The following is a 24,638-nucleotide window of genomic DNA, read 5'->3' as shown; positions in this document are numbered from 1 at the left end:
CGTTTGCTTTTGAAGTTTTTAATTAGAAACAGCGCAGCGGGATTTGCGGCCGCGTTTGCTTTTGAAGTTTTTAATTAGAAACAGCGCAGCGGGATTTGCGGCCGCGGGGGGATCCGATCCCCCCYCCTTCCCTGCGCCGGCTCCCGTGCACCAGCTGAAGGAGCAGAAGGGAAGCGACTGCACGGGAAAGGCAGAGATAAATCAATAAAATAAAATAAAATGAAACTTAGGGGAGCGCAGCGCCGAGGAGCGGCTTTTCCCCTGCGTGTTTAAACGCTCCGCGGACCCGGAGGAAGGTGACCGGCTGCTGGGATGGACGGGGCCGCTGGGACGCAAGGACGAGCCGCCGCCGTCGGGCGAAGCGAGTTGCGGGTTCTCCGTGAAGGGAGGGCTGTGAAAGCCCTAATAAAATCCTTGGCGAGGTGGTTTTATCCACTGCCGGGGGGGTTTTATCCAGGTGTTCTTCGTGGTGCGGATGGCTCGGAGCGCCCGGGGAGAGCGGGTGATTTGTATCTTGGGGGAAGAGGAAAACCCAGGGATTGTGGAAGCCTSAGCTAGGTGGGATGCGACCTGTGCTTGGTTTTGCAAGGGCTCCGAGGCGATTCCCCAGGGAAAGAGGAGGCTCTGGGTGTAATAGTTGGCCGTGAGTTTGCTGTGGTGGCAGGATGCTGTGCTTGGGTTTGCAGCAGGGCTCCGGCGCTGTGTGAAAACACAGTCCTGCAGTCGGGGTTGGGGCTACAACCAGACGTAGAGAAGCTGCTCTTACTGCTTATGGTCCAGCAGCAGGTTCTGCAGATGCTACAAACTGCTGGGAATTGGGTATGGTGTGACCCGAGAGGCCAACRTGTTCAGAAGTGCCGACTTGTGCAAGTTTATCGCTACTCCCTTTGCCTTTTGTCCCTTTGCTGAAGGCTGAGTGCTGAGGGGAAAAAGGAAAAAAAAATGCTCATATCTCAGGTTTTGTTGCTTTAAAAAATAAGCAAATTTTGTGGTCATTGTGCACAAAAGAGGGAAGAGGCATTCCCATCCTCAAATGCTGTTAGGTAAATGAAAAGCAACACTTTTGAACACTTTATTAAAGGGGTCTGATAATTTTGGCAACGGTCGTAATTTCTGGAGTGCTTGCAGCTGGCAGTATTGGAAGTGACTAACTTGTCCTCATGTGTTTTCACTTCCAAAGAGAAGCTGATGTGTTTGGCCTGGGGAGAAACCAGGTGTGTGCTAGTCACTGCTGCAGACCATGCCCTGGAGACCTTGCCGTGCTCCTTTGCCTAGGCTGGCGTGTAGCTTCTTCATGGGGCTGCTTCCAGGTGATTTTGGCAGTTATTCTCCCAGCTAATAGTTCTGTGCAGTGATGACTCCATTGCAGCGTGAACATTTGAGGTTGGAAGTTTATTCCACTAATTGTGAACCTACTTGGGATCTCAGTGCCCAGCCAGTGGTGGAGGAGCCTGCCACGTGCCCCATACTACAGCACGTGCAACCAGTCTGCCTGTGCAGTCAACCTGCTCACACTGTCACCTTGCTCCGTGCCTGGCATTGAAGGGTGCCTGGGGAAAAGGCAGTTGTGGGTGAGCTGTGGCCTCCAGGATGACTTGTGCCCTCCGCTTCCCTTCTGTGTCCTGGCTGAGCCATGGCTCTGGTCAGGGGGTTGTCTGGGTGCTGCATGGAGATGTTATTTGGGTGCTGAGTCTGCTGCTTCTTAGAGGCTCCTCCTTGTGCCCAGCTGAGGACAGAGAGAGTGCTTCCCATTTTGAGGAAAAGTGGAGGTTGAGAGGGAGGGAGTGAGTGGCTGTAGCTGCCGTGGCCCTCAACTTGCGCTCTGGAGCAAGAAGTGAGTGTGAATTTTGATGGTGATCTCCCTCCTTCCCTTTGTGGTTCAACATATATTTCCTGGCTCAACAGGAGTTGTGAAGGATTAAATGAAGGATTAAATGTGTGAAGGTTGTGAAATCCAACGCCAAGGCCTGTAGTGTACAGAGCTGTSATTACCCACAGCTGCAGGATTTTCCAGAGACTGTTGCTGCAACTTTACTGTCTCGTACCCTACAGCAGACTTGGGAGTGAGCAGATGCTGATTCTCTTATTAATTTTGAGTCCACGAGGTTCTCTATGTCTGAATGAGCCTTTTGGTTAGACAGAGGCATGTATTTTGATCTTGTATTTGCATCCATGTATCTTGCAGGAGATATATCCTACATAATGAGTGACAGGAACTGGAGCAAGACAAGATGTGTTAGCTTTTTCTTTGCCACCTGCTCCTGGGATGGACAGAGCCCTTCCTGAATCCAGTCATTCTGTGACTTTGGATGTAGGGCTTGATCCCTTGCTTTCATACAGAGCCTGTATGAGTTTCCTGGCTTGCAAGAGAAACAAGAGGGCCTGGATCTCTCTCCAAGTGGATTTCCTCAAAGTTACTTCATAATTTTCCCCAGTGTTTGGATTTTCTGCCATCAGAGAAAAGAGCCTCTAGTCTCTGATCCGGGATTGCCAATGGTGCTTCCGTGTTTGTGACATTCACGTTTCAATGTCTGCATTTTCATTTGACCCAATGCAACTTTTCTATTTACACAAACAGTGGGAAACCATATTCCCTCTCCTAACCTTTGCCATTACTTCTCTTTCTTCTCTTGCTTTTTGCTGATAGTACAATCATATTTTAGTGTTTCTGTTCTTGGGAGTATGTGCTTTTTTTTCTTCCTTCTTTGACTCAGTCCAACTGCCACCCCATCTGTCTTTCATCTCAGGACTAAAAGCTTTTTTRCTTTCATAGTACTAAGTTTCTCTGCTTCAAGTATGCCCTAACACCCTTGCTGTGCCTTCCACTGAATTAGAACTGTTCTAGCTGAAGTTTCTTATCTCTGATCTCTTATCGGCTTTGCCAGTTCCACTCTCCAGTTGAGCAGTTTCTATCTGAAAGCCTTTGTAGCCCTTTTCATCATCAACAAAGTTTTATGTCTTGTCCTGGCTCTTACTAGCACAGACTTGGTTTTCTGCAATACTCTTTTCTCTGGTCCAGGCAAGGGCAGATTCACCCTATTGAAAGTGCTGCAGCTGTGCTTGCTCTCCTGGCTCATCATATAGGTCCTTACCTTGTGTTTCTTCATTTKTGGACAGGTGGTTTTCCTATGCAAAGCTTATTTCTACCCTCCCGGTAACTCTCATTTAGGTCTGGTTAGGACCTGGTTAGGACAGGYTCAGCATTTCTGTCCTTCTGCTACCACAGAAGCTGTAGAACCAGCCTTGTGTTTCCTTGCCCCTCTAGGACAGCTCAAGCAAGGTTTTGTGGTCCTGTTTAACAAGTTAAGCCTCAAGTCAGCAATGAACTTAAGAGTCTGCTTAAGTCTGTACTTGCACTAAGCCACTGGGCTTTGACAACGTGCTTAAAGTTGAGTTGCTGCTTAATTACTTTGCTTAATAAAAGTGGGATTACACATGCTGAACCAGCACCAGAGGCCTGACGATTCCAATCTCCTGCTCTCCCGAAAGCATGAAGGGCTGTACAGCGGAAAGCCAATTCCGAAACATCGGAGGGAATTTTCTTCTGGTTATGTGAGCAGCTGGGCCAGCAGCTCTGCAAATCACACGGCAAGGCAGGATCGTCTCGGTACCTACCGAGTGCTGTGCCCTCCTGCTGCCTCGTCGCCTCCAGTGCCCCTTCCAGCGAGAGGAGCAAAGTCTGTCCGTTTGCTGGAGCTGCTTTCCCAGCAGTTTGTGTAGCCCCTGGTAGCTCCACGTAGCAATGGGAGAGGCGGTGAAAGCAGCTCTCGAGGAAGGGTTCCTTGGGATTCCTGGTGGATGTGGYGGATCTCATGGGTCCCATCCCTGGGAAGGATGTCGTGGTGCCCCCTTTGGCTCCTGGGGAAGTTGGAGGTTGTGGGGCTGCTTCAGGCTATACCAGTCACYGGAGCTGCTCGTGTGGCCCCTCTGCTGCTTGATAGTGAGTTTCAAGAACTGCAGATGCAAACCCAGGCTGGAATGGACTTTATTTCAGATCTTTTCCTTTCATGCTAAACAGGGATTTCCCACCTGAGAATGATTCCCAGAGGCCTTTGTGCAGTGGGGGCTCTTTTGCAGACTGGAGATTGAACCATCTCTTTGTCCCTGCAAGCTCCAAGGGCACAAAGCAGATGTCATGGTGCACCTGTAGCTGTTTCCTTCTCCTAGACATCTGGCCCATCAATTCAGGCAAAAAAAAAAAAAAAAAAAAAAAAAACCCAAAAGTCACGAGTCTTTTAATATGCTTTTAATATAGAATATTAAGGAGCAAAATGCTCCTTTGCCCACAACTCTTGGGCAAAGAGGCCAAGTTGGTATTCTTCAGTGGATTAAGTCCAAACTGTGGGTGAGTTTCTGTTTGCACCAGTGTGGCAGGCATGGAGGCAGCTGGCGTGTGGATCCGATGGATCTGTCTTGAGGGACTCGAAGCTCTTCAGTGGATGAAGGGTCTCATTAGCTGGAAATGGTGGAAACAGCGTTCAGACTTTGACTTTGTCTCTGACTGAGCCACTTGCTTTGGCCTAGATCCCTGGGGAGCTGAGGAGGGAAAATGAGGTGCCTGCATAGGCACAGAACTGGGCTCCAGGTATCTCCCTGGTTCCCTGTCTGTGGAGCTGTCCAAGCTCTGTGGTCGACTGAACTGGAGCTTCCTGAGCAAAGACTGCCCCAAAGACTACCCTGTCCTTGGTGTGTAGGTACAGCTTGGAACAACCGTGTGTGACAAAAYTGAATTTCACCTGGTACTCGCTGCAGGAAGGATGTGATGGGGACCATGGCGATGGGGAGCTTAACCTTGGAAGAGGGCACCGGCAGAGCTTGCCTGGTTCAGGCTAGYGAGATGGGGACTTGGCTGCTGCTGCAGATGCGTCTTGGAGGATGGACAGGGAAAGAGCAGTTATTTAAACTGAAGCAGCGTGTTGGCACAGGGACAAATGGGTATGAACAGGCTGTGAATAAATTCAGGCTGGAAATTAGCAGAAGGCTGGAATTAATGGCCAGAAAGAGCCTCGCCCGGTCTTATGTATCTAAATAAGAATTATTTCCCAAGGTTTGATGGTGTCTCATAAGAAAAGTTTGCCAAGATTTTGAGGGAAAAAAAAAAACCCTATTTAGTAGGTAAGCTGAGGTGCTGGCGAGGGAGGGGGATGTTGCTTTGCCAGAGGTTGCCCAGAACAAGAGGTAACGTTTGCTGGAGAGTTCTCCTCCACCACTGACTGCACAACTGCTCTTGCACCGTGCCTGGCCGTGCCATAAGGTTGGTGAGAGGTGTTTCAGTCACTCGATGGCTTTCACAGCATGTTCCCTATGCGATTTGTAGCTCCTCTCTCCTTCCCTGCTCGTTTTTCCAGGCCATTCCCATGGAGAGGCTTCCTCACTACCTGCCCCTTGCAGTGGGAATGGTTGAGCTGTACCCAGCATTTGCATGCGACCCAAACTTTTCTCATAGTTAAACCCTGTAAATTAACACTGCAAAGTGCCCAAATAATTCTTTTGTCTCTCCCAAGCTTAAACTCTTATCTTATTTTGAAAGTTCATGCTGGTGATTGTTTCTGCTGCTGCACACCTGGAGATGGATGGGCTTTAGCTCGGCTACGTGCAGGGCTGCTCACCCATGAAAGGGGATTCTCAGCTTGCCATCTCTTGAACAACTGGTGGCGGGAAGTTTGCTCACGCTGCCGGGTGATTGCAATAATGAATCATGAAAATACCCGTAAAAAAATTGCTGTCTTGGTGGTGAATGTGCACATAAGGTAGGAGAAAGAAAAGGAAAAAATGGAAAAAGCTTAACTGGCTGGATAAATTAATTGACAGAAGTAAGTGGGCCGGGTCTGTTTAGAGTAAAAAGAAAGAGCTTTATTATTWATTTATTTTTCTTCATATTACAGTGAAATGAGACTCCCTAGTGACATATGYTTAGACTGRYCTGCTGCAGAATTACTGCACGAAGGAGAAATGCCCTATGTTTTACCTAGCTAAAGCCCAGGCTCTGGTGTGGACAGTGGTGGCTGGGCTGTAAGCAGGCGTCCCAGAGACTTYGAGGGGCAACGATGAATTTATTCAAAGACAGGAGTCCAACCAAACAGTTCCACCAAAGCGGCTCCTTTGCTAGAGCACCTGCAGGCCTGGGAAATTGCACAGGGAAATTGCAGCACCCAATTCCTCCACYGTCTCATTCCTTCCTCTTTCACATACTTTGTGCTTGTATTGTGCCTAAATTCCGGGCTGGGAAGTGGTTGCTTATGGCACTGAAGTGGCATTGCTTGAGTAGTAGCCTGCTGAAGCTCGATACAGCAGCTGTATCCTGTCTCCTCCTGCAGTGTCCCTTTGCTGGGGAATATTTTGGAGAGTCTTGGCCCACATGTTTATTATTAATGGAGTCTCGGCAGATTCTCCCACCTCATTGAAATATAGTTTCCTTCGTCTGCTACTCCACGTATGGAAGATAAGCAAGAAACAGGGCTGGGAACACATGTTCTCTGTCAGAGCGCTCCGAGATAGCAGGGATTTGCATTCAGCATCTTGAACTGAGTTGGCATCTTCTAGTGCACTTGCATCGTGCCCCTTTTCTTCTTCCTGCACAAAACGTGGGACTTTTTAGAGCTTTTCTGTGGGCAGAGTTTGCTCTGTGGAGTTTGCAGCCCTGGGATTGTGTAGGTGCAGATTGGGGTTTTTCTCTGCAGTGCCMGAAATAACGTGTTGTGTGATGGATTACAGGGGTTGGGGATTTGTAGCAGCTCATGTGCAAGGATGAGCTCCGACAGCAACTTCACAGTGCTCCAACAGGGCAAAYTCTACAGTGCTCACAGCATGGACACCGAGAAGGTGAACTCTTCTCGGAGCATCTTGTTCTGTGGTTGTCCCCGTGTCCCAAAACGATCAAATTCTGGGTGTGAGAAAGCATTTATTCAATTCTCAGTGCTCAATGAGGCTGCTAAGATGAAGAGTGGGAGGGAAATAATTGAGCCTAGCATTTACTGAGGTTGGAAAGAAGAATGTTTCTAATGAAGTTTCCTGTGTTTTAATCAGTTCTTGCTTCTTTCTAGGGTAGACTGGGCAAGAAGAGGAAGGAAGAAATTGTGAGGAATTAGATGAGAAAACTTTAAATATCTTGTTTTCTCAGAATAGCAAGTAATTTAGGCTCTTGAAATGCCTGCCGMGTCACTGAAGGAGAGACACTTCTCATATGCATTGAAAAAAGAGCAAAGGGGGCAAAAGACATTTATTTCTATGTGAAGAGCTAAGTTGAGCTGTTGGTGTGCTGAGCCACGTGCGTCCTGTTGAGATGATCTGGTTCCAGGCCTGTCCTCCAACACTTCTCTTGGGGACCCTTTGGCAATGGACACGGCTTTATCTGTGCTTGGGCACCACAGAGCTTCRCATTTGCAGGGAGCATTGGGCTGATGTCAGCTGCACAACTGACACCTCGTGTAGTGTCCTCAGAGAGGTAAGGGCCCAGGAACAGGCCTTCCAAGGCTCCAAAACATCTCGTCCACCCAAGCAAGTAGGAAGGTTGTTCTTCCTTGGCCTAGGCAAGTGTGGCACTGCGTGCAAACAATACATTTTTCTGTATAAGACTAAAGGTACTTGTTGTCCTCGCTCTCACTGATGAGGTTGGGTTCACTGGTCGTCCAAAGCAAGAGGTCTAGGTGAGAAATCAGTCTAGGCAAACACCTAGAAATGCCATTCTCATGAGTAAGTGCACGTGTTGCAGCTGTAGTACCCTCATGTTCTGCAAGCAAGTGATGTTTTAGAGGCACTGCTTCAAAAAAGTGCCCCTTGGTGGTCATTGTCGTGAAGATTTAGTAATGTTCTATAGCTCTTTGCAGACCTAAACTGTTCCTTACAGCTTGCTGTATTAAGGAGACCAACAAAATGGGAGGTGCAGCGCTCAGATCTATCTCATTGCAGGGAATGGAASGTAGAAGAATCCATCACTGTCTGCACGTTACCAGCAGCAGTTGTGTTTGGTCTCTTGTTTGATCTGTGGTCTCAGGTTTGCATCACAAATAGCARTAAGAGACAGACCTCCATTATCTGGGCTCAGATTAACTCCAAAGCTGCTCCTAGAAGTGGGATGTTCAGAACTGAGGTTGTTTCTGGCCTAGCTGTGGGCAATGATTAAACACCTCTAGCATATTTTCTGGCAAATACAACTCTGGAGAAAAGCATCAAGGCTCTGATCACTGCTTTTCTGTAGGGTGCACTGGTCCTAATGCCCATCACTTGGCATGGTCATCTTAGTGCAGACACGTCCTCTGATGCTTGGTGACTTCTGTCCTTTGCATCCTCCCTGTGAGAGGTGCGTAGCGCATGGCARGTGAAACAAGAAATCCTCTTTTACTGGTGTGCCCCAAATCCTGTGTTTCCCTGCTTGGGGCTGTGGGTTGCTCTGTAGCCAGATATCCTGTGTGTATGTGGAGAGAAGAAAGTCAGATCTTGCTTTGAGGATGATGGTCATCATCTCCGGCTGCATTCAGGTATCAGAGAAYGGCCTCTGCACAAGGCAGCTGGACAAATACAGTGCAGGTTGTGAACTGAATACATAAGATACTAGATCTTCCGTTGTATTTGTGTTTTTTCTCTATATTTTAGCGTCTTCAACTGCTCTCCTAGGTCCTAACGTTCCCTTTTCATCCTCTCAGCCTCCCCTCTCTCCCTGTGTCTGTGGCATCAGACTGGGCTGGTTGAGAGGGAGATATATTTGGTGCCTTTGATGTGCTGAGCCTTCTTTTTTATAGGCTCGGAACAAAAACTGTGTCTGTGTATTCCCAAACTGAAGGATACGTGGTTGCTGCTCCCAGCCTCCCTCCRAGAACAGGCTTTGACATCATCCAGCGTTTATAATTTATGGTATTTTTTTTGTAGCAGCCTGTGAAGGTCTAGAAGAGAGCAAGAGGGACAATTTTCAAAGGAAGGAATAACCCTGTATATTGGGGTAGTTTGGGGAGTGGGTTCCTGTTCCTTGGAGTTGCTGCTGGCTCTGTCTTTGTTATGGAAGCATCTTCTGAAGCTGATGATGTTTTGCCTAATGTAGGCACTTCCTCCTTGTCAAACACATCCTGCTCTGCCCTGTTAGGATTTGCACCTCATCCCCGGGTGTTTTAAAAGCAGAACGTCTTGTAGCTCTTCTGTGAAAWTTTTTAACCTGGTTTCTTAAGGAAATGGGGCTTATGTGAACGTGATGTCTCTGTCCCCACTCCCTCCTCCAAAAACTTTGCAGTGTTTTGAGCGAGCTTAACAGGAGGCTGAGAGGACAAATGTCACTAAGTCTTGAGACACTGTGAAAATAAGTGGCCAGCTAGGAGGAGGAGATCSTTTTGGTTATCATATGTGTGTGTATATATATATAAAACATATATATATATTTTATGGGGGACTTTAAGATGGGGACCTTATTCAAGATGCGTCTTTTGGTTATCTAGCTTTGGATAGTGGTCAACAGAAAGTATGCTGAAAAGAGTAGAAGGCAGCTTCCTGGTGTGCTTCCATTTTTCATGGATCTGTGCCTTGGAAAATTCTGTTGTACCCATATTTTAGTAGCCTCTGATGAGTATTTCATACGTGAACTGGTCTAATTATTTGTTAGGCACTGTAGAACCTGGCCAGAAGACACAAATCTGCAGGAAAAGAGCTTTGTCTGTTTTGCTGTCACATTCGGACCATTCTCCAGCTCCCCAGATCTATAAGGAGACAGAGGAAGAGCAGGAGAGGAAAGCAGGAGCCTATATGGACTGAATAAGCACACTGTGCAGCTAACACACCTTTTACTCTGTAATTCTTTCCAAGACACAGATCCAATGCCTGGATGGAGAGATGTTGGCTTCTTTTGGCTGCTTCTCCAGGCTCTTTGGGATGTTGGGAGGCTCTCAGGGCCTACCTGCATTTGTGGCATGCTAGAAACCATGAGATGTTTCTACAGAACAGTTTCAAGTTTGGGTTGGAAATTCAATCAATAAGAGGTTAATTTCCAGAGCCACCGCTATTAGTTAAGGGCCAGATGATATCGATGAACCCTTTGCAGTTTAAAAAAAACAGTGAGAATGTAGTTGTTCTATTAAGACTACAGAAAATGTTATGAATTATTAATGATGATCATTTCTTCTTATTTGAAATAATAAATCCGAAGTTAATTTGCTCTTCAGGAAAACTGGAGGCTCACTATCAGCCCCCTATTTCTTTGCTGGTGAAATGTAGAGGTAATACTTACTATTTTATCTCCTTTGCAAAGTTGTTATTAGACTCACAAATATGTCATAGCATCCGGGTGAGGAAGAAGTCGCCTTCCCCCTCGTTCTAGCAGGGATTGGTGAAACGGGGGGTTCTGCAGTGATTTCAGGGGCCTTCCCAGCACCTAAGAAACCTGCTGCACRAAAAGTTCAACCATATTCTGTAGARCAGTAAGTCTGTCTATCTTGACGCTGGATTTAGTATTCAGTGCAGCTCCTACCGTTGAAAAAGGCAATAAAAAATGTGTGTTTGTTTAAAGGTGCAAGTTCCTCGATGTTATTTCCGCTAGCCACAGCATCCATCGAGTTGTCGGTAATGACGTTTCTGACCCGTGTTGAAAATGAGAATCTGACATTGTAGCGACCTGACTGAACAAGGAAARATGCCTCAGGGGGGCATGGGATTCAAAGCAAATTCTCCTTCGGTTGCCTTTTATTATTCTGCACTATATTTTCTTTCTTTTTTTTCCCCCCAAAGAAATGAGCGCTGTTTATTAATACTGCTGTGTAGCAACAACATGAAGCCTTTTTAGTCACTGCTGCTTCCGAAAGTATTGTAAAGTCTGACATCCCTTTGAAGAACTGTTCTTAGCTTCTGCTGCTATTTTTATTTTGGAGTTGTTCTCTGCTCGAATTTTTCTTTCCCTTTTAATTTTGTCCTCGTCTGCCCTGAATTTTCAGACACACTTTCAGATCAGCTTACAACAAATCAATYGAGCTTTTTCCTCCTCTTTTTCCCYGCGCTGTTATTAACTTTTACTGGGTTGTGCCTTCCAGGAGCTGGTTGAAGGATGGTTTGGTCCTTGAACTCCAAACGTGCGGTCTTTAAGAGATTTCCATTGGAAGCACTGACCTACAAAATCTATTAGGCTCTCGCTGCTGGTGTGAAGCTCATTTATGTAATGCTGCTGGATTGCTGCTTTGGAGGGAAAACACACAGTTTAGTCTGGCTTTATAAGCATTARCGCAAAGAAGTGACTGATAATGAGATCATCTCTGCGGACTTGGGGAATGGGGGTTTAGGAAGATCCGTTTTATTTTCTCCGTATGGCTTGGGGGAGAGTTTTTTGAGAGCAAAGATGGTTTTGGTGGGTTTAACAAGCAAGTGTCTGCAGCTGGGTGGCTCTTGACCTCCGGAGCACTGGTGGGAAGCTCCAGATTGGGAGCATTAGTGAGAGGACATCCAGAAAAGAGATGCTCAAAACTGCTGGGGAAGATAATTTCTCCTATCTCCTCTTGCTTAAATTTTCCCATCAAAGCAAAGGTCCAAATGGCTCTTGGAGGCTCCCTGTGTGGGGACGTGGATTCTAGCAATGCCTTTTCCTTGCCCTGGTCTCAGCCCTTGCCGTGGGGAGGAGAGGGCTGGTTTGGAGCTATCTGGCTGCTGCAAATGAAGCACTGGTGGCTCCTGGACAGCAAATTAGGGCTGGTGGCTCCTGGACAGCAAATTAGGGCTGACTTTGGCTGCTGTGACAGAGCCTGCAGAGAGCCCTGGAGAGCCTGAGGAAAAGGGCAGCCCCGAGGTGATTTGAAAGCACTTTTTCTTCTGTGAGTTCCCTGTGCCAGGGTCAGAAACGGATGCAGAGGAGCTTGGGGTGGGTGTTCTGGTGGTTCCATGACTGCTGAAAGAGSGACGGTGCTGGCAAGGGATGAGCTTGCTTTGCTGGCATGGCCAAGGGCTCTAGGAGGGTTGACYTTACATTACCCCTTATGTGAGGAGTGCTGAGAACAGGGAAGTCATTTCCTGGGCATACCCGAAAGAGAAAAGTTTATTTCTGTTGTCTCCACAGAGAGCAAGAATTCAGTGTAAGGACAGTCATGCTGGAGGTTAGTCTTATAATAAGGATAGAAACATAAGCAAGGATTAGAAGCGGATCCATAGGTGACGTTACAGGTGATTTTATAAATTATTGGGCTGCCTTTTGAGTCTGATTGTGAAAGCTCTCTTTGGTRATTTATTCATGTTCTATATATCCTTTAAAAGTATGCCCTCAATGTGAAGTGTGAAAGGTCTCTCTGAAAGGTCTTCTGCTACAATGGTGGAGATGCAAGRGTGTCTTTATCTGCTTGACTTGGAGCTTGACTTTACCTGCATAGGAGCAYAATTAGGAGGTGAAATAAAATCTTGTGTGTGTGGATAACACACAGATAAGAAGTGGAGCCAGCCCATCCACTTGAACCAGCACTCGCCTCCATTGACACGTGAGATAAGCAGAGAAGTAAGTTTCAAAATTACCTTCCAGTTTTGGGGAATTTGGCCRTGGTGACAGTCCACTCAAGCCTTCATGCCCTGTTGGATGATCATTGTTGAAGCACTGCAGTAGTCTTTGCAAATATCCAGCTACCTATGACTGTGTAGGCTGAGGCACAAGGAACTGCTCAGAGTTGGATTAGTTGGGGATGTGGCTTTTTGGTGCAAATCTGAGTTTGGTACAAATGAAACTTAACTTTACCTTGCTGGATTGATGGGAGGATGCCTTAATCCTGCTGCCACTGCACCTATTCTTAGAGCTCTTCATAACCCATATTTCTGGGGGCAAGAGGCTTCTAAATCCCTTTGACCTTCCCGTAAACTCTTCATCTTTGTCTTTTCGAAGAGAGTTGAGAAAGATGTGAATTCCTCCAASGCAGTCCCCTAGAGCCTTGACATTTCTAAAGTGCACTGGGAAAAGTCTCCCAGACACATTAATAAAACTCAACATCATGAACTATAAGAAGCAGCTAACAGAATATATTATGTCTGGTCTTTCTTTGACCTTCTGTAATTGCCTCTGATTATTCTATTACAGTAGATAATTTAAAAGTAATTGTGGAGATAAGATAATTGTGGTAAAACCACAAAAATAATCCTAAAACTTCACTAAAAGCCTGGACAGGAATCCAAATTGTGAGCCAGTCTGCTATGATGCCCTTTCTCAGGTAGGATGCTGCTCATCTTACATAGTGATTTGTCCCTCAAGTGAAGCTACGTGACTAGGAGTGGCAAAACCTTTCATGATGCTTGGGGACATTTTTGCCTTTGATCTAGATTCCAAACTCAAARGAAACTTGAACAAAATTGCTGAGAATTGGATCTTTTTTTTTAAGAAAGTTTAAAGTCAAACTTTCTAGAAATTTACCAATCTTGGGTTTTTTTCTTCGGGACTCCATCTGGTGAGCTTACATCTTTCTTAAAATCCAGCTCCTCCAAATGGACATAMTTCTTCAGGTCTTACCAGCACAGCCTTGCAGAGAAGAATTACTTCCTCTGTACACAATGGATTATCCATCTCAGTTCTGTGGCTTTTGRGCATCAGTGCAACTTAAGTGACTCAGCTTTAGCTTGGGGTTCCCTCTAAGCTCAGGTCTCCTCCACAAATTTGCAGCTATTCCTTGATCTGTGCCTGGACAACTAATGGTTTGCTCCCTAAGTGGAGAACCATTCACTTGGCTCATTGATTTTCCTCTCCCCACAACAATTTCTCCAGTTTACCAAAATACAGCAGTTCTTCTTCCAACAAACCTGTAGTGTCTCTATTTAATATCACTTCCATATATAATAATTAAGCTCTATTTTGTGAAAATGTCAAATGATAGAAGGAACCCAACTGAGCATTAATAGTRAACYTCTGGTAGYGACTGCAGTTTTRATTTYTGAGCACTTTCACACACTGAGGGGAGCTGAAATAGCTCCTTTTTGTCTTGCTGGGCTTTACTGGTGTGAAGATTTCTGGTCTTCTCTATTCACAAACCTGCTATTCTGTCATAGAGAGAAATTACTTTATTCTGATGCAACTGAGTCTTGATGAACCTCTGYTGCTTGTCATTCATCTTGTTTTCTTACAAGTAGCTTGCTTTATTATTTGGTTTGGTATTTTTATGGGAATGAGTGATAGACTGCCTGTTACCTCCAGCTACTTGCATTTTCTACTCCTTTAGAATTTCCTTTGCTTTCCTAGAGTTGTCAATGATCCCTGTCACAGTGTTTAACTAACTGATGTCCCAGGACTGAGGGCAGGGTTTGTTTTCTTGGATTTACCAGACCAAAAAGTTGTTGATGTAAAATTTATCCCTGTGGATAGAGAAGTTCTGGGTACGTCTTGGTCCAGTGCCATTTCATCATTTTTCAGAATRTATTGTTTCACATGACAATTTAAGTGCTGCTAAAGCACATTTAAGATGCAGTATTTCATTACTCCATTAAAAACTTAAAATGGCTATGTTAAAGGAAAATTAGGAATTCATTTTATGATTATGAAATGATCAAGATCAGTACTGAGCCAACAACGAGGGAAAATTTTGGTGAGCTTGTCAGTGACTTTGAAATGCACTTTGTAACTTACTTGATGATCCTTCCTTCCAGCATTTTGCCAGGGTTTTGCAAGTGAAGTCATCTCAGCATATTGCTCACAGATGGTGACATTCTTAGATGTGGTGTGTGACAAGCAAAGGTTCAGGTACCACATGGAGTCCTATCTAAGTGCTCTCCTACTGCAGACGTGGCCCTGGTGTTTGTGCAGGTTGAAAAATTCACCTATGTAATAAATTGTAGAAGACTCGATGAATAGCAAAGCAGAGACCAGTTGGGTATTGGAAGAAATCTACTTAATGATCTAATTAATATTTTGTAGTATTGTTTAGGGACCTGCTGAAGATTGTCCGATTTGAGTCAAATCCCAGCCATCCAGCCCTGTGACCTTGAGAAATCCTGAATATCCAATAAAATATCAAATATCTAATGAAATAGTGATTCCAGCCCACTGCAAATGATATTGGCGGCATCTTCTCTCATTCACATCATATCTTTCCTGCGATGGGGAGGAAATGTCTCCCCTCCAATTGCTTAGGGAAGAGAACCAAACAACTGAACTCTGTCATTTGCTGAACACTGAGCCCTGCTTGGATGTGCCATGGTCACACCAAGTTCAGAAAGTTCTTGAAAGTCATTTTTGGGCTCATAACCCTCTGTCTCTGCTTAATATTTTGAAGATTTTTTTCTTATAGTGCTTTGAAGCAATTCCATGAAGTGTTGCAGTCCAAGTGGTCTAACTTTGGTTAAAATATTCTTCTTATACAAATCAGGGAGACTTGTCTTTCTTAAAGCTGCTGTTTCCACCTTTTGCTGGTTGCAGCAGAGCGTGTTGCAGGTGATGTTGTTGGAACAAACTTTCAGGTTTTTGTCTGTGTATAGAAAGAAACAGCAAGAGAAAATTTTTAAAAGCTGGAAATCCAGCCCTTATTTGTGTTAGCTGGAGCCTCAAAACTTGTTTTTGATGTTGGTGCCCAGTCCTATGGGAGCTGCCTGTGGCTGGAGCTGGTGGACGTGAGGTGTTTGTGGGGCCRTGGTGGATGGAGAGGAAGGTAACAGAAAGAAAAATCGTGTGCTCTGTTCATATGAACTGAGAGAGGACCTGATGTGCTGACCTTTTTACTTATTTATTTGTGAATTGTTTATTCAGCAGTAATTAAGGATCCAGAGCTGGCGTCCTGACTCGGGCAAAGCTTCCATGGAAATAAATGGCATTTTTGCCTGGAGCTGGGTCTGTGGAATTGCGCCTGTGATCTTTGCTTTTCTCTGGTTGCTGCATTATCTCATATGAGTCTGCCTGCAAATAACTGGGACTTAGTGGTGCCTAAAGTGAGTTAATTTGGGTCTTGGCCCATACTTATTTGCAGGTACTTGTCTATCAGCGTGCTCTGTAATTGTGGGTATGTTGCTTCTTTTTTGTCCTGTGATTGTTTCTACAAATCCTAAATTGCAAACCTGAAAGAATCAAAGGGAGAAAGTAGATCGGTTCTATGGAATTTCTGGTTTCTTGTTTGTTTGCTTTCGCTAAAAAGCAAGCAGCTGAATAATGAGCCCAAGTTTTATATAAAATTTCTAAGTGATAGCAGCACTGTTAATGTAGCAAGCACGTGACAGCAGGACTGTTGTGTGAAATTACAGAACACTCTGTCTCTGTTATTTTCTTCTACCTGGAAGAGCACGGAGAGTCTGCTCTATTAGTTTTTCTAGAGCAGCAATATGTTTTTTTATCTTAAACATGCAATGTGGCATTAATAATTTATCACTAGAATTAAAAATAGAAATAAATGTAGGATAGTAATTTTGCATCCAGGTAAATCCTAAGTCTTTCCATCAAAAAAAAAAAAAAAAAAAAAAAGGTTTAACAGCAGCATAGTCATTAAGTGATTTGATTTTCATTGCACTCGTTCAATGCTTTGCTTGACAACCCTTGGGTTCGATGCTTTTCAGGAGATGCTGGGGTCTATTTATAGTGTAGAATTTGAGCATCTGACCCATGTGCTCCTGTGGACAGTGGGGGTAGTTTTAAAATGCTGACTATATAGTGTTTGCTCAAGTTGAAAATGATTTTTTTTTTTTTTAATACCTCTTTGTAAAAGTGTCTCCTCCTGCAAGCTTTGAGATGGGATGACTTGGTAGCTTGGGTTCACTCTGAGGTAACTTTATGATTAACTCCTTACAACAAAAGGGCTTGTTTTGGGTTTATTTTATTGCAATTGGGATCAGATTGGATACAGAAATCCTACAGAAATAGTGATCAATTCTAGGGCTTTCTACCAACTAGGGACTGAAAGTTGCCTTTGAGCAAAGGTGCAGCCTGTTGTGCCTGCCGTCTGGATGGAGACATTGCAAATGGAAGCTGCATTCTGGCAGACTTTTTTAATGTGAAATAAAATCAAATTGACTCAATGGTTTGCTAGAGAGGCTTTTAAATAATATACTGAAATATAACATAGGAGCAAGAAGAGCTCTGGCAGTTCTTGTGAACTTATGGCTGGTCTCCTGGAGTGGCTTGTAAGGGAGAATGAAGAGCTCTGTGCTCTCTTCCAGCGCTGTGGGTAGATATTCATGTCTGTTAATGATGTTATTTCTCCCATTAATGGGTTTAGTATGCATTAAATGAAATATATGGTAGAGGGGAAGAGCTCTGTATTTTCCCTTCTGTGGGATATCCCTCCAAGTCCATCCAGATCCATTTCACTTGTTATCTGTATTTCCAACGGAGTGTGGTTGGAAAGTAGCAATATGGGTGAAAATGTTGATAAGCCCTTTAATGAGCAAGTGATGGAGATAGATGTAATTTATCCCTGGAGCTCTGTTTGCATGTTCACACGGACAGCCCGAGCTTGGAGCCGTTCCTCAAGTATTTCTCTTGTTACTCTTTAGCATTGGCAGTCCTGAGATGAAACATGAAATCCTCTTGGTATAAATTTTGGTCARCCTCCTTTGCTCACCTGCTGTAGGTATCTATGATACTATTAGATGACAACGATCCTACTCAAACTGGAAAACTTCTAGTAGGAGACCATCCAACTGGAAATACGAACTGAAAGGGCCATCCAAGGTCAGAGTTGGAGCCACATGTCACGGGCAACCACGTGTGTGTAGCACATCCTTTGGAGTTAATCTACAAGCTGTGAATCAGAGCACAGGTTACCTGCGCCCACCAGTGACATCCTTGGAGCTCAGAGACCTTGAGCCAGGGAGCCGTTTAGCTGCTTTCCCTTGATCGAGTTTGACAGGCGAATGGATCAGCTGGGCCTGTGGATGTGTTCTTAAAGCCTTGTGATTCACAGATGTTTTTAAGGCCAGAAGGAGCAGTTATGATTGCCTCATCTGACCTCCTTTATTTTTATATTACATCACATAAAAATAGATATTATAGATCATTTGTTTAATATGTAAAACAAGGCATAAGTAATATGATTATAATAAGTGTGATATAAGACCACAGCGTAGCAGCCAGTAATTTTTCTTTAAACTACCACAAATCCTTGGAGAGTTGGGATAGTCTCTGGTTTTAGCTGGACTTGGAGTCCTTGGCTCTTGGGGAGGGAATATGAAGGTTCATACCCCAAAGTTGCAGCTATGAACTGCAACACAGTGCCTAGCTCCCTACCTGGACCTAGCTGCCTACCATGGACCAGTGTGGAGCTCATGTTCAGATGTTAGTTGATCAAAGCCTGCTTAAAGGAAGGTCATTTGGAGCTCAAACTAGATTTCTATAGAAATAAAGCAGAAAAAAAAGGCATGATCATTATTTCTAGTCATCTGAGCAAGTGCAGGCCTTCTAGGGTGYGGAACCCCTTCTATACCATAGCCTTGGTTTTTGTCATAGCTGCAGCCCATGCCAATGGAGTTTGCTCATAAGTCACTGGCCCTTGGCAATTAGATTTGACCCGGATTATGTGCTCTAGTCGACAGGCTGTATCTCAAAATGAAAAGTTATGATTTTCATATTCCAAAAATAAAAAGGTATCAGTGCRGTTGAGAAATCAAATCACAGACCTGGTTCTTCTGTTATTGTTGCCAGTGTAATTCTAGGATAATAATGGAAACCAGGTAGGTTATTTCCACTGGTTTTATTCCAAGGGAAACTTACTGCAACCACTGGAGACCTTCCCTGATGCAGTCGAGGAAAATCTGGCCTAGGTGTTTTTGTTTCAAACACATCATATGTATTTCATGCCCAGAGTATAAAATCATTTAAAAAGAGACATATAAAATCTTAGTTAATCACAAAAGTAACCTGATTTGTTCTACCTACAATCAGTATAAGTTCTTTTTTTAAGGAGTTTTTGAACATCCTTTTTGCCTGTTTGGCATAGTGCACCACATATTTATTCAGGATCAGAACAGTGCAAAGATAACTAAAATATTCTGCTATTTGCTTGTGGTAGAAGTTATTGTGTAATACTGAATTAATTAGTTTTTAATGTAAATGAGACTGGTTTATATAAACACTTGGAAAGGAAGCACAGACTGCTAACAACAGCTATGTTGATTTAAAAAAAAATACTTTAAAATGCTTTACGGTTTTGCAACCCAATAAACTCTTTTATCCAACACTGCTAATACGAATTGTTTAGGAGTTTTTAATGGAAAAAAAAAGCTGGACTTACTTCAACTGTGTGATTAGAAGTCTTGGACTTTCATGCAGCTCAACTCTGTTTGCCAAGCGCTTTTATTGCTTCAATCAATTTAAATTTGCAAGACTGATGATCCTGACAGAAGCTATTGGCACATCATGTGATCCTAGGAGCTAAAAATACCAMTCTCTACGGGACTGACTTATTTCATGCTCCCAAGCCCAAGAAATGCTTAAAAAAGAGAGAGACATTTGCACTTTGTTTGCTACTGTTAGCTTATTGAAGGAAAAATACCTGCTGCTTTTCATGGAGTCTTCAGCATGTTTTGTTGTTGCAATAACAAATTATTTGTTTTGGAGAAGCACCTGAAGTCTCTAGTTGGAGTAAGRGCCCATCCTACTATGCACAACCTTAAAATGAGTGCTCTGCTGCTCAGCAGTCCCTCAAAGACAAGGGACACGAGGAAAGTGTCCATGCTCTGTAGGCCATTGCACTTGTTAGTCTTTGCAGTATCTGACACGTCTGATCTCTTSAGACCTTCTAAACTGTTGGGTTTCTCTTGGTGCCCCAGGTGGAAGTCACCAGAACAGTGAAGAGCAGCTGCCTGCTTGAGGAGATGCTATGAAGGTGCTGGAGCCCCAGGCTTCAGCAGAATAGCAGATGATAATGAGGGGCAATGGCCACAAGGTGCAGCTTGAGAGGTTCATTTTGGAGAGCAAATTTGTACTAGAAGGTAGTGCATTATTGGAACAGGCTCTCCAGGGAGGTAGTAACATCTTCTTCCTTGGTTTTCAAGATTCAGCTGGTCAAAGCCCCAGGAGACCTCCAAAGACCCCATCCTACCATGCCCATCCAGGGACTTATAATTTACAAAGTTTAAGAGTTCCCTAAAGGGATGAAAAAACTCTTGAATGAAGAACTAGATTCACAAAAAAAAAAAAAAAAAAAAAAAAGTAATTTTGGACCTAAGCAGGTCTTCTCAGTCTTACTCTATTCTTTTGGAGGATTTTCTATGCAGACGTCTCTGCATTGCTGCAAAATCTGAAGGTAGTTTGCTCTTTCTTTGTGAATGTTATCTCCCTACAAACAGCATGGCGATGAGAAAGGCTTTCTTTTTTTTTTTTTTTTTTTTTTTTTTTTTAAAGATGGCCTAAGGAAAAACTTCCTTGCAAAGTCTAATTAGGATCAAATTAGAGCAAATAAGGTTTGATTGGCTCCAGAAAGGCTAGCTACATCGGGCAAAGCCTCGTTGGGAGGTAACTTAGTCATTGGACGATGTGGGGATTGCTTTCATCTGCTGGAGGCAGCAGAGAAATGAACTGATGTAGCGAGCAAAATATTGTAATCTTCCTTCCTTATTCGTCTCTTTGGTATGGAGCAAAAGAAGTGAAAACCCTGCAGCATTGGGTATGGTTCTTGATAATGAAAAGTGCCACTGCAATACATGTGAAATGTGCTTATTAAATTGGACATCTGTTCTCTGGCAAAGCCTGTTTGCTCTCCGTCAAAGCCCTGGCTCAGTCCGAGTTAAATACACGTCTGATCCTGCTCTGGGGATGGTGCCCTGCCCTCCTGGTTGGTAACGTGCAGTTGGGTTGGGGAAAAGGCTCGTGTGCSATGTCCGATGGTGGAGCGGGAGCTGGTCTTGGAGCACCCCTACATGTGTGCTCTTGAGCTCACAAAATCCCTTGAGATTCCATGTAGGATGCAAATGGCCAGGATGTGGATTGTCCACGACCAACTTGAACTACCCCAGAGCTTTGTGTGTTATCAGCTAAAGAAGCTTCTTCCCATCCTTCTGGATTCTATTATTATTTTGGCTGTAAAGAGTCTTCGGTGCTGAAAGGAGATAACGAGTGAAAGTAAGTCATTCCTAGTTTTAGCAACAGAGCCTCCACTTCCCTCTGTAACAACCGGATAAGAGGACATATATACATATAYGGGCTCATTGAACACCGGCAACCTGCGTTAGACAATGTTGGTCTTGAATTTATTCTGCCCCCTAAAAGAACAGCTTGGTGAGACTTGTCCTTCAGGGATATTCTTCTTTAATCATAACTAAAACATGCACTTTCCAAAGACGGCCAAGGGAGGAAGCAGAATGGAAAGATTCAGCAGTAAATTAAGGCTCTTGGTTTCCTGTGGTGTCTTTCTCCATAGCAATATTTCTGTTGCTTTTGGTTGATGCCAGAGAACAAAGGTTCTGGTTTTGGTCTTGCCCCAAATAACTTACTGATTTTTGCTTCATACAGGTATTTGAATGGATTTGAATTGCATTAAGAAGTTTTTTCTTTAGTGTCGTAGCATTATGGTTTTGTAAATGTGAAGGTTTGAGAGAGAACTCAAATTTGGGAACAGATTCTCAGTTAATTGTAGTAAGTTGTCCTGAGCAGTGTGACCATAGCTGCTAAATTTCTAACTTTCAGGTATTTTATTATAGAGGAAAATATGTAAGAGAAGGATCAATGCAGCTTTAAACCTTCCTTGGGGAGTTTAAGATTTTTTTCTGGAATGTGAGCAAAAAGCTTACATTTATCAGCTAGGGATAAATTGTTTCTTAGGAAGAATCTTTAACTAGTTGATGCAAATAATCTCCCAAAGATTGCAAAAGAGGAATTAAAGGCCAAGCCAATCTCTGATTTGCCCAGCTAAGCCTGTAAGAAAAGAACCACGTTTTCCATAAAAATCTGTGAGTTGGAGTTACTGTTCCTGCCTTGCATTTGCATGAAAGAAAATCCAATACACAAGCATTGCAGGGCTGGACGTGGCTTCCTTTGGCGTCCCTGGGAATTTTTTGGTTATCTTCAGAAGTAGCTGACTCAGATCTGCAGTGATTTGCATTGATCCATCAAGAGCAAACATCTCTCGAGGAGTCTGATTCAGCATTGAGGATGTGCAGAATGGGATCCATCTGTAGTTTAGCCCTAAAAAAAAAAAGGACTAGCATCAGGAAACAGGGTTTTAAATATTCCCGGGTGCCTTGGGATTTCCTTCAGATACTTGTTTTTCCGAACTGCTGGACTGTGTTCTGGCTCCCTAGCAATAACCAAACTGCGTCCTCTGATACAGCCAGGTGTCCGCTCCGCAGGTGATGCCTGCGACAAGGATCTGGGCTGGTTCCGGGATATCGGGAWTATTTTGACTGATTGTACTCTGATGTGAAGGTGAAATAGGAAGCATCAACACAAATCAGAGCTGCTCATTGCCATGATATAGGGCACAACAGCTGGACATCACAGCTGGGCTGGTAAGAACGCACTTCCTATGGGAAGCGTGGAGGTGAAAAGCAAGTTCTCCATACTCCCTTCCATGGACTTCAGTAGTGCTTGCCTGTTTGCACTCCCGAGGTCCTAAGTCTTGGGCTGCAAGGTATCCAAGTAAATGGGGGCTTCCTAGTCTGGGCTTCCTGCTCTTTGGGCCTGTCTTTTCCAAAGGAATATGCAGCAGCATCAACCCTTTTGCAGCTCTGCATGTTGAAATCGTTGATGCCTTTCATTGTGATCCAGTGAATGGATTCCTTAATGGAATGAGCACTGCTATGATCCAAAGTAATACTCAATACATTGACATCTCAAGGGAAGGGAAAAAGAATCTGTGGAGTAATTTTTTATCAAAACAGTGATGAAGTAGCCTGGTGTCTGCATCAYGGGATTAGTCGCCAGTTGTTTAGAGCACAAGCCATTATTTTTGACTGAACTAATGAACAGCAGATTTTTATCCATGTTTGATTATTTGGAGGTGTTGTAAAGAGGCAGGTGTAAAGTGGCAGGTAAGCATGTCTTTTACTCCTAAGATGTGTATTTTTTTTCTTCATGCTTGATATCTCCACTTTACTGAAACAACAATAAATAATCCAAGGCGTTTTGGGACACTTGCTAATCTATTGGGGATTTCCTAGAGCTGTGCTTCTGAAGTGGTTTGAATGGGCTGGATGATCTGTTGGGATAAATTAGAATATCCCCACCTGAGGCTACTTGTAGTTAACACCCGACGAGGTTAAAGTTTGAACCAAACCTCTACAGGGGCGAGGAAGAAGCACAAGGAGCCAGAGAGCTCCTTGTTTGCATCATTCAACTGAGGGGCATTTCAGATGGAGGTAGCTGTCCTGGCCATGTCCATGCTTGGAAGCACATAAACCTTCTGATCTCCATGCAATTTTTAGTGTCCTGTGGCTGTTTTTGGATGTTGAGGGAGACACTGTTGCTCCAAACAGCTTTCCATCACTCCTCTATGTGTGTGTGGTGTGCAGGCAGGAGGCCAACTCTGCAGAGGAGTTGGGCACGGTGAATGAAATCCACTGTGCRAATCATCTTGCCTGTCTTCTCTGGATTATTCACTCTTTTAGTGGAGGTTTTCACGTAACTTAGTGCATTGAAACAGTGTGGATGCTACAGGCTACTGAAAAGAYGGGTGCAGTTTGATTAAGACCTCATCATGCAGAGGGCAAGTTGTAAATCTTGTACTGCAGAGTTGTACTTGCTGGGTCACGTTTGCTTGTGGAATGCCAGAGTTGATGCTGRCTTCCACTTGCCTGCACTTCTTGGTCACCTAAGCACTGTAACAGAGCTGGTCTGAGGTAATTTAGAAGCAGCTGTGCTCTTGAAGAGGTTCTTTTATYTAAATCACATTTTAGTGTCTTTTATTTTATCCTTAATTTATTTATATACGCTCTGAACCTTGACCTTGATGCCATTTTTGTCTCAATTTTTGCATAGAATAAGTCTCAGCCTGGTTCAAGATGTTGCTTTTGTTGTTGCTGTTACCAGCATCATTTCATTAGTCAGTGCAACAGCGATCGGCGACTGGCTCTGCTTGGTTATCATCCATCACTGCTTGCAGGTATTGATTTGTCACTGGAAGGTGTCCATGTTGTCGTCCGAATGCTACTTTGTCTTGGTTCTGAGCATGGAGAAGCCTGGCCTYGTCGCACAGGCATCTGTATCAATCTATTTCTTCTGTGGTCTGGGCAATAGACAGCATGAAGAGCAGCCAACTGAGGCAGGTCTTGCATATGAGCAGGGGCTTTATCTCATAATACCCATCTGGAAACTTTCCAGCTGCTGGATGTCAGAAGATGGCAATTTGCTGGAGTAATGACATTTTTATGGGAATGCTTCACCTGAACTGACAAATGAGGAATGTGTTTCGGCTCCCAGCAGGAATTCTGATCAGCGGGAATAACTTGTAGTCCAGAGCCTAAGGCTTTGCTGTGAGAGTGTGAGGTTAAAAACCCTTTGCTCATTATTTTCAGGAGGAATTCTCATCAAGGATGAATGCAAAGCCCTGCCACTGGGATGGACAAGCTCTTGTGTTGCTACTAGGTGGCCAGGACTTGAGGTAAGGAGTTGAGCAGTCAGTTGAACAGAAATTGGTGGTCATGCCAGGMTGCATTAGCAAGAGGATAACAAGCAACTCGATAAAAGTGACTGTTTCCTTCTMCTCAGTGCTGGTGAGGCCACATCAGCAATGTTGTGTTTTGCACCTCCTGTTTAGATCAAAAGAGGTCTCCAAAGTGGAGAAAAAACAGTGAAAGACATG

The 24,638-nt window shown here is 44.1% G+C and overlaps 1 protein-coding gene across 1 annotated transcript in view; it reads left to right on the top strand.

The window, feature by feature from the left end:
• The window catches only part of SLC35F4 (solute carrier family 35 member F4), a 99,606-nt gene that overhangs the window by 313 nt on the left and 74,655 nt on the right, over positions 1–24,638 (top strand). The window lies entirely within an intron of this gene.

Source organism: Nothoprocta perdicaria, unplaced genomic scaffold (assembly GCF_003342845.1).
Source record: "Nothoprocta perdicaria isolate Ctin4 unplaced genomic scaffold, notPer1 scaffold_118, whole genome shotgun sequence".
Classification (NCBI taxonomy): Eukaryota; Metazoa; Chordata; class Aves; order Tinamiformes; family Tinamidae; genus Nothoprocta; species Nothoprocta perdicaria.
The sequence above is the reverse complement of the archived record's forward strand: the minus strand, read 5'-3'. Positions and strand labels throughout refer to the sequence as shown.